This window comes from Schistocerca nitens, chromosome 1, assembly GCF_023898315.1.
Source record: "Schistocerca nitens isolate TAMUIC-IGC-003100 chromosome 1, iqSchNite1.1, whole genome shotgun sequence".
Taxonomy (NCBI): Eukaryota; Metazoa; Arthropoda; class Insecta; order Orthoptera; family Acrididae; genus Schistocerca; species Schistocerca nitens.
In genome coordinates, this window is record NC_064614.1 from 584,163,576 (window position 1) to 584,175,259 (window position 11,684).

Here is an 11,684-nt window from a genome sequence, read left to right on the forward strand (position 1 = left end):
TCAACCCAAACATTTTGATTGTGAAAAGTTACTATTTGATCACGTTGGAACGAAGCCTCATCCGTAAAGAGAACATTTGCACTGAAATGAGGATTGACACATTGTTGGATGAACCATTTGCAGAAGTGTACCCGTGGAGACCAATCAGCTGCTGATAGTGCCTGGACACGCTGTACATGGTACGGAAACAACTGGTTCTCCCGTAGCACTCTCCATTCAGTGACGTGGTCAACGTTATCTTGTACAGCAGCAACATCTCTGACTCTGACATTAGGGTTATCGTCAACTGCACGAAGAATTGCCTCGTCCATTGCAGGTGTCCTCGTCGTTCTAGGTCTTCCCCAGTGGCGAGTCATAGGCTGGAATGTTCCGTGCTCCCTAAGATGCCGATCAATTGCTTCGAACGTCTTCCTGTCAGGACACCTTCGTTCTGGAAATCTGTTTCGATACAAACGTACCGCGCCACGGCTATTGCCCCGTGCTAATCCATAGATCAAATGGGCATCTGCCAACTCCGCATGTGTAAACATTGCACTGACTGCAAAACCACGTTCGTGATGAACACTAACCTGTTGATGCTACGTACTGATGTGCTTGATGCTAGTACTGTAGCGCAATGAGTCGCATGTCAACACAAGCACCGAAGTCAACATTACCTTCCTTCAATTGGGCCAACTGGCGGTGAAACGAGGAAGTACAGTACATACTGACAAAACTAAAATGAGCTCTAACATGGAAATTAAGCGTTTCCGGACACATGTCCACATAACATGTTTTCTTTATTTGTGTGTGAGGAATGTTTCCTGAAAGTTTGGCCGTACCTTTTTGTAACACCCTGCAGATATAGACCATCCTAAGACGACCGAAGTTGAATTTTTGTGCTACCTTTGCGAAACAGAGCTAGTGACCTCTACACCTGACAGCCTAACGACCCTGCTGTTGCCAGAATCTTGCCAGTAGCTTGTCCCCTCCTCTTGCTAAACGCTCGGCTTGGCAGATCGCATCTGCGCCGGAGCCGGCGGCTCAGCGCCAGCCTGGAGCCCTGGGCTCTGTGCTGCGACCCCGGCAAACAGCGCGACGCAACTCTGAAATGGAGACGGACGCGTCCCCAGTGGCCATACAGAGCTGCGGGCCACACGCGGACGCCTTAGACCCGCACCTGCGGCTCCACACTTATATTACTTACTAAGGCTTTGGCCGGGGGCGAACCAAGTTCCCAACTTCACAGTTTCAACAGCGACGCGTTCACACAAGAACAAGCAGCAATCGCTCAGTAAAACAAAACTCTTAAATCGGAAATCCATGTTACTCGCATATCTTACAGCAAAATAACGGCGTTAGACAGCTGTAGAAGCCTCACGAAGACGGCAAAAATTCGTTGTGCAATGACCAATCCAATCGCTACATGCCCAAGAGACTTCCAAGCTACACTGAAGAGCCAAAGGAACTGGTACACCTGCCTAATATGGTGTAGGGCCCCCGTGAGCACGCAGAAATGCCGCAACACGACGTGGCATGGACTTGACTAATGCCTGAAGTAGTGCTGGAGGGAACTGACACCATGAGTCCTGCAGGACTGTCCATAAATCCGTAAGAGTATGAGTGGGTGGAGATCTCTTCTGAACACCACGTCGCAAACCAGCCCAGATATGCTCAATAATGTTCATGCCTGGGGGAGGGGGGGCGCTTGGTGGTCAACGGAAGCGTTTAAACTTGGAAGTGTGTTCCTGGAGCCACTCTGTAGCACTTCTGCACGTGTGGGCCGTCACATTGTCCTGCTGGAGTTGCCCAAGTCCGTCGGAATGCACAATGAACATGAATGGATGCAGGTGATCAGACAGGATGCTTACGTACGTGTCACCTGTCAGAGTCGTATCTGGACGTGTCTGGGATCTCATGTCACTCCAACTTCACACGCACCATACCATTACAGATCCTTCACAAGCTCGAACATTCCCCTGCTGACATGGGTTCATGAGGGTGTCTCCATACCCTTACGCGTCCATCCGCTCGATACAATGTGAAATGAGACTCGTCCGACCAGGCAACATGTTTCCAGTTGCCGCGCGGGATTAGCCGAGCGGTCTCGGTCATTGCAGTCATGGACTGTGCGGCTGATCCCGGCGGAGGTTCGAGTCCTCCCTCGGGCATGGGTGTGTGTGTTTGTCCTTCGGATAATTTAGGTTAAGTAGTGTGTAAGCTTAGGGACCGATGAGCTTAGAAGTTAAGTCCTATAAGATTTCACACACATTTCAGCATTTTGTTTCCAGTTGTCAACAGTCCAATGTCGGTGTTGACGGGCCCAGGCCAAGCATAAAGCTTTTTGTCGTGCAGCCATCAAGGATACACGAGTGGGCCTTAGGTTCCGAAAGCCCATATCGATGGTGGTTCGGTGAATTGTTCGCTCGCTGACACTTGTTGATAGCCCAGCACTGAAATCTGCAACAGCTTGCGGAAGGGTTGCTCTTCTGTCAAGTTGAACGATTCTCTTCAGTCGTCGTTGGTGCCTTTCTTGCAGGATCTTTTTCCGGCCGTAGCAATGTCGGTGATCTGATGTTTTACCGGATTCCTGATATTCACGGTACACTCGTGAAACGGTCGTACGGGAAAATTCCCATTTCATCGCTACCTCGGAGATGCTGTGTGCCGCAGCAGTAAACCGATCTAACAAATGCGCCAGACACTTGCGTTATATAGGCGTCGTCGACCGCAGCGCCGTATTCTACCTGTTTACATATCTCTGTATTTGAATACGTATGCTTACTTTGTCGCTTCAGTGTATGTTAAAGCGACCAATATCAACTTAAAGTTATTAATAGGAAGTAGAGTTGATTTTGTTTCCCTTGTGACATAAACGGGCCACTTTTTGTTTTAAGATCCACTTCTAGAAACTCTAAGTTTATAATACGAATTATGGACACCCTGTAGAGTAGGGCCGGCACGGGGCGAGATTTCATTTAGTAATGCGGTGTGACTTTTTCGGTCGACACAACTTTCTTCATTTCGGCAGAATCGTGGAGTCTATGCTCTTTACCCGTCGCTGTTTGTCCGTGGTATGAACGACTTTCACAGGTCCAGTGGCTGTTTGTATAAAAAGCGATATAGGTCACAAGAGTTCAAAACTGAAATGAATGACAGAAGAAAGGGAAGATAATTCTGGAATCTATTATGCAGTCACATAGCGGACGGATACTGCAAATTAGTTATGAAACAACATTACAATACCACACAGAAACAACTTAAAGATTTAGTTGACGTTGAAAGAGCAAAACTTTACAAAGATCAACAGACGGGATTCATTGTTCTGCACATCGAGAAGCACTGTATGCTAAATTTACAGGCATAAAGCACGTCAACAAATTGACTTTACGAATAGTAAAATTCATAAAGTTGCACGCATTGTTTCATTGTCAGTTGCAATAGTTTTCGATGGAACTGAACGTCGTGTATGAAGTCGTTATATATTACGGCAGCGCACGTTGGTTAAGCCAAGGGGCGTGCCTGAAACGATTTTTCGATTTAAAACCCGCTGTTGTTGAATTTATTTAGGATAAAGGAATGCAGAAAAGAAAATCAGAACATTCGGAATGGATTGTAGACCTCGCATTTTAAGTGGAGTTGCCACCGCGACAATAATATATTCCAGCGTGAGGAAAAACTTACAAAGAATCGCATTGTATAAGGGACAATTCTGGCGGAAACAGGTCAGTTTCTCAAGCACACAGTGTTAGGGGAAACGCGAGGGTTCAAGAATTCATTGTAGCCTTTTCAGAATTACAAGGGTAGTTTCTAAACGTTTTGAGAGCACTACAGATAGTACATTTGTTTCGAGCTGTTTTCGAGACCGTTTCTGGTTTCAATTAAAAGCAGCCCTTTGAATGTGTAGGTGTGACTGACTGGTCCGCAAGGTAATTCCCTTTCTAAAGGCGGATCTTTTACATAAAACTGTCCACGATGTCTACATTGTTGTTCTCAGGTAGAGTTTCTACGTCTCCATAATGAGGTTTAAAAGTGCTACAATACTTCGATCAACATACTCGTATGTGTGTACGTGCGTTAAAGATGCTTTTCCGGTTATGAAACTACATATGTCACTGTTACATCGGAACATGAGAGCGAAAATCTGAAAAATTCTCTGTATCTGTCCTAATGCCGACAATTTGTACCAGATAAAAATTATGTCTCCAGCACGCCAAAAATAATTAACTGATATTGAAAATTTGTTTTGTTTGTGTTGTATGTTGTTGAGAAACGTGAAATACAAAGCCGAGTGATATGCAATGGGGCTGCGGTATCGTTTAAATGCGATGCGGTCGCACTTTTCCTCTACTCACGCTCAGACAGCGTTCCCTGGCGTCGGGTAAATGTGCAGACAGCCTGACCGCTACGGCACCTGTGGCAGATCATGGCTAACGAACTTAATTCTTGGCCGGCCCTGCTGTAGAGAAACAAAGCACATTTAAAACTGTCTGAACAAACTGAGATTTGAATATGGGTCCTCAAGAATATGAGTCAATTTTTTTGACTGTGTTTCGTCGGGGAACTAAACTACATTCATTAAGACATAAAGTAATGAAAGACATTAGCTGCCAGTGGGCACTGATTTGAATCAAACGGGCAAGTCGGAAATTTTTGCCAGACCGGGATTCGATCTGCTTTTCCTGCTTACTAAGTAGATGCGCCGACCACTATGCCATCCGGACACAGTGGTCAGTACAACAGCACGGACTACTCCAGCACATCTCCCACGAGACCCAAATTCTCAACTTATTCCACAAACTACTGACGTAGTGTCCCTGATAATTTACCTCATTACTCACGGCATCTCTCGGATTCCCGTATGAGCCAGAGCTTGGTGTGCATCTGCACTGGAGGGATCATCGGCCGTCATCGCCTTTATTACATATACACTGATAAGCCAAAACATTATGACCACTGCCCATCACTACGTCGGTTGCCCCCTGGCGGCGTTGCTAGCACGTGATGCGGAGCAGGCACGGACGGGGGATCACTCTAGCGAAGATATAAATAGCAAATGGGGAAATACATTGAGATAGGCGACTTTGACGAAGGACAGATTATTATTACGCCGAGCTTGTGAACGAGTGTCTCGGAAACGGTGAAGTTGGTCGAACTTCACGTGCTACTGTCGTGAGCATCTACGGAAAGAGGTGGAAGAACTGTGAAACTACCACTAGGCGCTAAGTGGTTGGACGTTCACGACTCTTCACAGAACGCGGGGTTCGGTGGCTTGTCCGCTCTGCAAAGTAGGATAGATGGTAATCTGTGGCAACTCTGCCGCAAGAGCACAATACTGGCGCACGCACGGAGCACACAATTCATCGTACATTGTCGAACATGCCGCTCCGCAGCAGACCACACCTACGTGTTCACATGATGACCCAACGCCATCGTCAATTACGACTGCAGTGGACACGGGACAACCGGGATTCGACCATCCGTCACTGGAAATATGTTGGCTCTTCTGGTGAATCACATTTTTGCTACATAAGGTCGGTGGTCTTCATCGAGGTGAACGGGGGCTCGAAACGTGCAGCGCGCCACGAACGCAGGCTTGTGGGAGCAGTATTACGCTCCTGCGCTTGGATGGGACTGGTGGTAGTGATTTCCTGCACTTGGATTGGGCCTGTGGCAGTAATCGAGGATAAGCTGCGAACCACCAACATTCCTTCATGCTTGATGTCTTCTACGACGGCGATGCCATCCTTCAGCAGTATAATTATCCGTTTCTCGGAGCGAGAACCATGGTACAGTGAGCATTATAGTGAACTCACCTTGATGTCTCAGCAACCAAAGTCACATGATGTAAATCGTATGGAACCCCTCTGAATCGCTATCGGGCGCCATCACAGCGTACGCAAATCAGCGACCCATTTTTTTCCGAATTACATGACCTGTCCGTAGACCTCCAGAAACTGTCGGAACCTTGATAGCCGGTCGGGGTGGCCGAGCGGTTCTAGGCGCTAGAGTCTGGAACCGCGCGACCGCAACGGTCGCAGGTTCGAATCCTGCCTCGGGCATGGATGTGTGGGATGTCCTTAGGTTAGTTAGGTTTAAGTAGTTCTAAGTTCTAGGGGACTGATGACCTCGGAAGTTAAGTCCCATAGTGCTCAGAGCAATTTTTTTGAACCCCGATACGCAGAGTCAGTGGTATATTTTGTTCCAATGACCGACAAACAAGCTATTAAGTTGGTCGTCATAATGTTTTGGCTCGTCAGTGTATGTGGTGTCTGTTGTTTCAGACATGTCTTTAATTATTTTTTGGCTTGATTCATAGTGGCTGTAGGATCAGAATGGTGTCTGTTCTTTCGGGCTGAGACAAAATATCGCTCTATCCACAGCAACCCTGATAATGGAGCACCAAGTTATCTATACAAAATGCCGTCGTAGTTGTAGGTTATCATCAATCCTAATTATGGTGAGACATTACAATGAGAACGATCAACCAACAGACGAACGACGACTAATTCCCACTGCTTGTTCCGTATTCCTCTAATCGTCACAAGTAAACCTGAACTGAGAGCATCTAATATTCGTATTGTCTGGCAGGCGACCGCTCCGCGCTTTACATTCGTGCCACACGAGAGCACACAGAAGCACAGTTTCTGCGCCGGCAAGTCAAATAGCGGCTGCCCGCATTGCCCAGAGCAAAGCGCAGGGAGGCCAGAGGGCCAGAGTTGCGGACCGCCGCGCCCTCCCGCGGACCGCCACCGCCACCAGCCCGCCGGCACTGTTCGCAACTCTGCGCTGCTGCGTGTCGCAGCTGCCTATGCGTCGCCGGCCGTTGCGACCAGAATTCGTATGCTAATCTGCATCGAAACTTGGCACCCGCAGCCAAGTAATTACTGCAAACTCAGCATGAAAGATAACCATACCTTTTGAAACGTAGCGCTCATTCGAGTAGTGAAACTGAAACGTCCCCTTTTAACAATTATACACGACTGTGCTTAAACTGACACACAATATTTTTAGCGCAACGCAATCTGACTTTCAAGATTCCCTACAAAAGAATGGCCCTGACTAACATTAAACTATACCTTTCACAAATCACTTACCTCACAAAAATCTTCGCTGCTCAAGCTACTGCAATACAGCGAGCGCCACTACTGCCAGCTAAATAAAAGATACAAACTATGGAAGGCACTAACTACTGATAGGGATAGTTAGCAAATGAAAGATATTAATAGAGAACAAACAATGTATTTACCTTGATAACATCATATATATAGCAGATCATGACAAATTACAAAACTCCGCCATCTCTCTCCCCACATCCACCACTGCTGGCGGCTCACCTCCAACTGCGCAACGCTATGCGCTGTTCACAGCCAGCTGCCTAACACTACAATGGCGAGTATTACAACAATGCAAAGCAGCCGCAGACTGCACACAGCACAGCCAGTGATTTTCATACAGAGGTGGCGTTACTAATAAAAAAACCTAAACAGCCTACTTACATAGCCCCCATGCTCCCCACAAAAAATTTTACAAATTTTGTTGGGCACTGGCCAATACATATTTCTTAAAAAAATTTTTCACAATTACAATAGCAAAGAAATCAAATGCACACACTTATTGATACAATGTTGGTCAAAAGCTAAAATTTTCTCACAGTCCATAAAGACAGTCCTGATCGTTGATCACACTAAAATTGCCGTGTTTTTCTCAAAGTCTGAGCAGTAAAAGACAATACACACAGACGTAGTGGATTTCCATGCAGTCTTGAAGAAGTAGTGTTGTCCTTCCAACGGAAAGACAGTGCTGACTCGACATGCAGACAGGTAATGGGCCACAACAGAGCAAACCCACAGCAGAGTCAGTCGAAGTTTTGAAGAATATTGGTAGGTAGGTCATCACAGAGCAGGCCCACAGTAGTGCTGGTAGAGATAAAGGTACTGGTGGGTCATCAAAGATGCAGACCCACTGTAGTCCTTGTAGAGATGGCCAGCAGCCATCTGCTGCGACTGTGCAGGTGCACAATCACCATCGAAGAGTCTTGCGGATAATGTAGCAAGTCCATAACCACCACTTGTGCACTCACAAAGTTTTTGAATTGTCCTGAGAACCAGCAATGCTGTTAACCAGTCCCTTGCTGAATTATTAACACACGTGCAAACACTAACAGTCCCTACTTTTCACATATTGTCCATATACTATGACCAATAGAAACGTGTGCAGCGAAATGTAACTTACAAGTTACCCAATTTGACGAACCGGTGTCAATTACAATTTTATAACATAAGAATACAATTACAAAGATACAAAATACATCATTAAGGAACATAACAATACAGAGAACACTTGCAGTAATACAGGCTTTATAAAAGAATAAAAATGTATACATCAGTGTTACATAAATAATGACATAAGCACATACATAAAAGATCAGAATAACCCTCGAAACATCAACTTCACACATGAGCAACAAAACAGAACAGATAAATAATGTCTAACATCTCTACAAAGAAAATAACATATTATTAATGCCAATTATATTTGAGGATAACAGCATTCCTCATCATAGTGAATGTAGCTTAGTATTAGAAGAAGAAAAAAATTCTATGAAACTACACAGAGACAGGAAGAAAACAAATACACAAGGGTACACAAACACATAGTGGGATAACACAAAAGGAAAGGACAGGGTTTGTTTTCAGTGTATCATTTGGTACTGCAGTCCAACGCAAAACTTCATTCTGTAGACCTTTTGTCTTATTTCAACCTTTGCTTCCACCAAAAAAACAAATCCTATTCAAGCATGCTTTCTGTATATATATGTTCACATATTTCTTACCTCATTATTTATTTTCCATTATCTTACTTCATCATTTATTTCCAAGAAAATTCTACCTAAACCTGTTGTTCCCTAAAACCTACTTTTTTGTTCATATCCTCTTTCAAAATACTGTTTTGGCCAAACCATTTTCTTATAGATTTTCAATGTATTTCTTCCAATTCATCACAACTTGTTCTCTTATATAGTCTACCCCCTCTTAAGCTAACTTAAATCTACTGAGCTCAGATATATATACCAAGGGACGAGGCAATGCAGCATCACATAAAACAATTAATATAAACAGCAATGAAAAAAAACGCAGATTTGCGAAGCAAGCAGCATTAAGAAATTAGCAAAGCAATTGTAATATTACAACTAATCTAAGGCAATGTGCAGCAATAAAACAATTAATATAAACAGCAATAAAAAAACGCAAATTTGCGAAGCAAGCAGCATTAAGAAATTAGCAAAGCAATTGTAATATTACAACTAATCTAAGGCAATGTGCAGCAAACAATAAAAATAAATCATTAGTAAAACTGGCTTAACAGAATAATACATGCCTGGCAAACAGCAGCAACTTATACCTAAACATGACATAGCTCAAGCAGAAAAAATATTACAGTAAAAATGGCCATGTTTAAAACTTACGTCACATCTTAACACTAGAGTGATGCATCACAAAAACTTACTCTATGGAAAAAAAATTACCAAGTAGTTGAAAAGAAAATTATGTATGCAGTTCCTGTTATTAGTCCCTTCTTATTGTTCTTTCCATTCCAAGAGCTCCTTTTTCGAAGAATGTGGGTCATAAAATAATTATTTAATAGATCTGTTGACAGAAAGTGTTCACATTAGCAAATGAAATATTTTTTTTTATAAAACCCATGCTGCAACACAGCTAGAAACTAGATATCAAATGAAAGAAGCAACTATGAAAGGCAAAGCATAAAAATATCATTCAATAGTCATGTGACATTTCATAAGTTAGTAAAAAAATCTCTCATCTAGAAAGACAGTAGTCATAATCAGGTGTGTAGACAAACTATTTCTAGTCATTTCATTAGGCATTTCAGTAAGTAGCACAAAGTACGATATGTTTCCAAGTAATGAGCGTGTCGTATTTGCGATGCTTTCTACAAAGAAATGTCAATAGCGAGGTTAATGGCCTCCCTTTTTTTTTCTTCTCCACCTGCGCCTCTGGCACACACTAATGGCTTGTTCTCCAGGTGTCTGACACAGCTGTGTGCCCACGACGCACGTGCAGGTGGTCACTTAACTTTCTTACGGAAATATTTACGACAGCAGTTTCCGCTACAGTGACAGTCTTATATAAAAATTTCACAGGTCGAGAATTTACGTTGCAAATGTGTAGAAACAAAATCCTATGAATATAACAGTGTCCAAGAAATTTTCGCCGGCATTCTGATACATTCACGCATTTACACACATTTCATAACTCTTAAAGTACGATTCTCGGTTTACAACATCCTTTTTCACCAGTCAGAGTCCCTACCTTCTATTCATTATTCATATACATATAAACACGTAATCACATTCCTTATATAGCATCATCTTATTGATCATAAACATACCGCAACAGCATAATATACATTGTCGTCGTAAAAATAACATCATAACACCTCAGTCAAATCTCAAAATCGTCGTAGCTTCCTCCAATAATTTCAAAACCTAAAAAAATTCTCTGCTCATGTCAAAAGTGTCATCTGCCTCAAACGTACTTTAAAATCATGCTCCCTTACCAAATACATCATTCAAAGCTCTCATAGTATCACAATGGTTACGAAAAAATATGAACATTTCACAAAGTAGAGACAAAATGCAATTTCATAAGTGTGAAGTTATTCAACTGTGTAATTACGTAAACATCTGTCACCAATGCAGTAAAAAAAATGTTTATCTCACAGTTAAATGATCAGATAGCTGTGTAATTTGTGTGTTAGAGAAATATGGTACCGATGTGTAAAGTTGTATAGGCAAATACCATATTAGCTAGGGCTCCTTGTGCTAGCCACACACATAGTACACAAAGTAGGCGTGTACCCCCCTGAGGATTAATGTAATTATACCCTCAGGTGTTACAGATTACAGCAATGGAATGACATGTATCACGGAAAACTTTCTTTGTATCATTGCACTTCAAATATCTTAAAAAAAATGTTTTAAGTGCGAAAATAATCACTCAAATACGTGTATTGTAGTGCTAAACTGTGCTTCATGTTGTAAGATAATCTCTGTGGAAGTCTCGTATTTATCGTCCTCCGAAAGCTAAGTTCTGCAGAAGTCAATGTACTTACCTCATGATAAACAATAGTGAAATGCTTTGTGTATAGATATCGCAGTTGTTACGCTTATTGTTGTGATGAAGAAAGTACTGTACTGTAACGTATTGTTGTGCCACGAAAAAGGCTGTCTCATTGTTGCTATACCACAAGAGTTACTACTAAAACATGTTTTTCTTTCCAGAAGAATTCAGAAAACTGTGCAGATATAAAACAGATACACCGCAAAAGCAACATTGTAAATTGTCACTCATTAGTAGCGTCGTGATAAAATCGTGTAGCTGTCACATAAACTAACCTCTGTGTCATCTGGTATCTCTCAGAAAGTACTTTAATTTCAGAATGTATTTTCAAATAAACCAAAATGTTGCATTAAAAACTCATTAACAGTACTGGTAAATGTTCTAAGTATGTGAGCCTTATAGTCGTTACGTAATAGTGCAACAAACAAGCAAGAATGCACACACACAATAACACTGTGTCGTCTGTTCACTATAACAATGCATTCGTAATTTCTGTTTAAATAAGTTCTCTTGGTTCTTGATTGGATATTTAACTTCCAACATTGTTGTATGTTAACAGAT